Below are 4,839 nucleotides of genomic sequence, written 5' to 3'. Positions count from 1 at the left end.
TTGCAACACCCTACAGCGGGAACCCCTCACGCTTGCGCGACACAGAGGGCACCATAGGACAGCATCAAAGTAAAACATACAACTCATACCAATCTAGATCATCAATCAACCCAAAGACAAAAGATATCTACTCAAAACATCATAGGATGGCAACACATCATTGGATCATAATATGTGGCATAAAGCACCATGTTCAAGTAGGGATTACAGCAGGGTGCGGGAGAGTGGACCGCGTAAAAGAGATGAGGGTGATGATGATGATGGTGATGTTGATGAAGACGATCACCGCGGCGATGATTCCCCTCCCGATGGCACTCCGGTGCCACCGAGAGAGAGGAGGAGAGGTTCTCCCCCTTGTGCTTCCTCCTCCATGGCCTCCCCCCTAGATGGGAAGAGGTTCTCCCTCTGGTCCTTGGCCTTCATGGTGATGATGGCCCCTCCGGGATCCTCCTCCATGCCCTCCGGTGATGATGGCCCCCTCCGGCAGGGTGCCAGAGAGGGCCTAGATTGGTTTTCGCTGGCTACGGAGGCTTCTGGCGGCGGAACTCCCGATCTAGGTTAATTTTCCGAGGTTTCTGTATTTATAGGAATTTTTGGCGTCGGTCTCACGTCAAGGAGGTTCCCGAGGCGTCCAGGAGGCAGGACCACACGCCTGGGGGGTGGGCATGCCCCCCACCCTTGTGGACACCCCGGGACTCTCCTGGCCCAACTCTTTTACTCCGGGGTCTTCTTTTGGTCCATAAAAAATCATCAAAAATTGGCACATCAATTGGACTCGTTTGATATTCCTTTTTTGTAAAACTCAAAAACAAGGAAAAAACAGAAACTGGCACTGGCACTAGGTTAATAGGTTAGTCAAAAAATCATATAAAATAGCATATAGATGCATATAAAACATCCAGGCTTGATAATATAATAGCATGAATACTTCATAAATTATAGATACATTGGAGACGTATCACAAGCCAGTTTTGCACACGCGAAATACTCGGGTTAAACTTGACGAGCCTAGCATATGCAGATATGGCCTTGGAACACTGGAGACCGAAAGGTCGAGCGTGAATCGTATAGTAGATATGATCAACATAGTGATGTTCGCCATTGAAAACTACTCCATCTCACGTGATGATCGGACATGGTTTAGTTGATATGGATCACGTAAGCACTTAGATGATTAGAGAGATGTCTATCTAAGTGGGATTTCTTAAGTAATTTGATTAATTGAACTTTAATTTATCATGAACTTAGTACTTGATAGTATTTTGCATGTCTATGTTATTATAGATAGATGGCCCGTGTTGTTGTTCCGTTGAATTTTAATGTGTTCCTAGAGAAAGCTAAGTTGAAAGATGATGGAAGCAACTACACGGACTGGGTCCGTAACTTGAGGATTATCCTCATTGCTGCATAGAAGAATTACGTGCTGGAAGAACCGCTAGGTGACAAACCTGTTGCAGGAGCAACGCCAGATGTTATGAACACCTGGCAGAGCAAAGCTGATGACTACTCGATAGTTCAGTGTTCCATGCTTTACGGCTTAGAACCGGGACTTCAACGACGTTTTGAACGTAATGGAGCATATGAGATGTTTCAGGAGTTGAAGTTAATATTTCAAGCAAATGCCCGGATTGAGAGATATGAAGTCTCCAATAAGTTCTACAGCTGCAAGATGGAGGAGAATAGTTCTGTCAGTGAACATATACTCAGAATGCCTGGGTACCACAACCACTTGACTCAACTGGGAGTTAATCTTCCTGATGATAGTGTCATTGACAGAGTTCTTCAATCACTGCCACCAAGCTACAAGAGCTTCTTGATGAACTATAATATGCAAGGGATGGATAAGACGATTCCCGAGCTCTTCGCAATGCTAAAGGCTGCGGAGGTAGAAATCAAGAAGGAGCATCAAGTGTTGATGGTCAACAAGACCACCAGTTTCAAGAAAAAGGGTAAAGGGAAGAAGGGGGGCTTCAAGAAGAACAGCAAGCCAGTTATTGCTCAGGTGAAGAAACCCAAGTCTGGACCTAAGCCTGAGACTGAGTGCTTCTACTGCAAAGGAACTGGTCACTGGAAGCGGAACTGCCCCAAGTATTTGGCGGAGAAGAAGGATGGCAAAGTGAAAGGTATATTTGATATACATGTTATTGATGTGTACCTTACTAATGCTCACAGTAGTGCCTGGGTATTTGATACTGGTTCAGTTGCTAACATTTGCAACTCGAAACAGGGGCTATGGATTAAGTGAAGATTGGCTAAGGACGAGGTGACGATGCGCGTGGGAAATGGTTCCAAAGTCGATGTGATCGCCGTCGGCACGCTACCTCTACATCTACCTTCGGGATTAGCGTTGGACCTAAATAATTGTTATTTGGTTCCAGCGTTGAGCATGAACATTATATCTGGATCTTGTTTGATGCAAGACGGTTATTCATTTAAATCAGAGAATAATGGTTGTTCTATTTATATGAGTAATATCTTTTATGGTCATGCACCCCTGATGAGTGGTCTATTTTTACTAAATCTTGATAGTAGTGATACACATGTTCATAGTATTGAAGGCAAAAGATGCAGAGTTGATAATGATAGTGCAACTTATTTGTGGCACTGCCGTTTAGGTCATATTGTTTTAAAGCGCATGAAGAAACTCCATTTTGATGGACTTCTGGAATCACTTGATTATGAATCACTTGGTACTTGCGAACCATGCCTCATGGGCAAGATGACTAAAACTCTGTTCTCTGGAACAATGGAGCAAGCAACAGAGTTATTGGAAATAATACATACTGATGTATGTGGTCCAATGAACATTGAATCTCGCGGCGGATATCGTTATTATCTCACCTTAACAGATGATTTGAGCATATATGGGTATATCTACTTAATGAAACATAAGTCTGAAACATTTGAAAAGTTCAAAGAATTTCAGAATGAAGTGGAAAATCAACGTAACAAGAAAATCAAGTTTCTATGATCTGATCGTGGAGGCGAATATTTGAGTTATGAGTTTGGACTTCATTTGAAACAATGCGGAATAGTTTCACAACTCAGGCCACCTGGCATAATGGTGTGTCCGAACATTGTAATCGCACTTTACTAGATATGGTGCGATCTATGATGTCTATCACTGATTTATCGCTATCGTTTTGGGGTTACGCTTTAGAGACAGCTACATTCACTACAAAAAAATACACATCCATGACATTTTGGGCCGAACGAAAAAAATTTCTATCATACATATGACACTTCTATGACGATAATTGTGACAAAACCTGGTATCATCATAGATGTGGTGGGCTCCTACTTCCATGACAGAAAATGGGCTTTTCTTCCTGGACAGGCCAGAGACGCAGCTGCATGACATTCTTTGGGTCGTCCATGACGGAAAAAACTGTGGTAGAAGCGAGGGGGAGGAAAATTTCGGGGATTTCCCGGTTACGGTGGGAGGTCAGGGGCCGAGCGATGCGCGTTTCTCTTGTACACGTACGCGCGTGTGTGCGAGGCGTTGGCTCTAACTGAACCCGAGCGATTGCACTGCAGGCTACGCGTTACTGAACCCGAGCGGTCGAGCGATGGCTGTTAACTGAACCCGATCGAGCGATTCCTTCGCTACTGCTGCTAACTGAAGCCGGTCGATTGGACGAACAGTGAGCGTTGCGGGGGAGGGGGGTTGGATGAACAGTGAGCGGTGGCGTTGCCTCTGGATGAACAGGACCCCATGGTGTGGTGGAGGGTTGGATGAACAGTAGACGGTGGAGGGGTGCCCGTGGAGGGGTGGTTGAACAGGACCCCGTGGTGTGGAGGGCTAGATGAATAGTAGATGGTGGAGGGGTGCCCGTGGAGGGGTGGTTGAACAGTAGCCGGTGGAGTAGCGCGCGGTGGAGGCTGGATGAACACGAGCCCATGGAGGCTGGAGGAGGTCGACGGTAGCCCATGTGAAAGCACAAGTGCTCCCTAGGTGGTTTTGATAATTGATGACAACATATCTCGTGTTGGACTAACACTTCTATCTAGCATGTTTCAGATAAGTTCAACAATGGCATGGCATGCATGTGAAAGAGGAACCCTCAAAATGCTAAGGACAAAGGATTGGCTCAAGCTCAAAAGCTCAAGACTCTTCATTTTATATTTTAGTGATCCAAGATCACATTGAGTCCATAGGAAAAGCCAATACTATCAAGGAGGGATGAGGTGTTGCTTAATGAGCCTATTGCTCCATGTGCTTAATGATATGCTCCAAAACCCTCAACTACTTTCCCATATCCACATATGACCTAAACTCTAAGCCAAACTCGGTCCTACCGATTTTTCCTATCCGGCGCCACCGAGTTTCACTTGTCATCAGCCACTGCCAAACCCTAGCAATTCGGTTCTACCGATAAGGATCTCGGTCCCACCGAGATGGGGTTGCAAACTCTCTGTTACCCATTGCACTATTCTCGGTCCCACCGAGTTTGTGTAATCGGTCCCACCGAGATTGCAATGTAAACTCAGTGTTTCCCCTTTGTAACTTTTCGGTCTCACCGAGTTCCACTCGGTCCCACCGAAAGAGCAAATCGGTCCCACCGAGTTTGCCTGACCAACTCTCTGGTTAGCTAATTACCAAACTCGGTCCCACCGAGTTTGTGTAATCGGTCTCACCGAGATTACGTTATGCCCAAACCCTAACCGAATCGGTCCTACCGAGTTGCATGTCAGTCCCACCGAAATTCCTAACGGTCACTAGGTTTACCATTTCTGTCCGACCGAGTTTTCTGATTCGGTCCCACCGAGATTGGTAAATTGTGTGTAACGGTTGGATTTTGAGTGGAGGCTATATATACCCCTCCACCTCCTTCTCAT

This window comes from Triticum urartu, chromosome 7, assembly GCF_003073215.2.
Source record: "Triticum urartu cultivar G1812 chromosome 7, Tu2.1, whole genome shotgun sequence".
NCBI lineage: Eukaryota > Viridiplantae > Streptophyta > Magnoliopsida > Poales > Poaceae > Triticum > Triticum urartu.
This window is presented reverse-complemented; position numbering follows the sequence as displayed.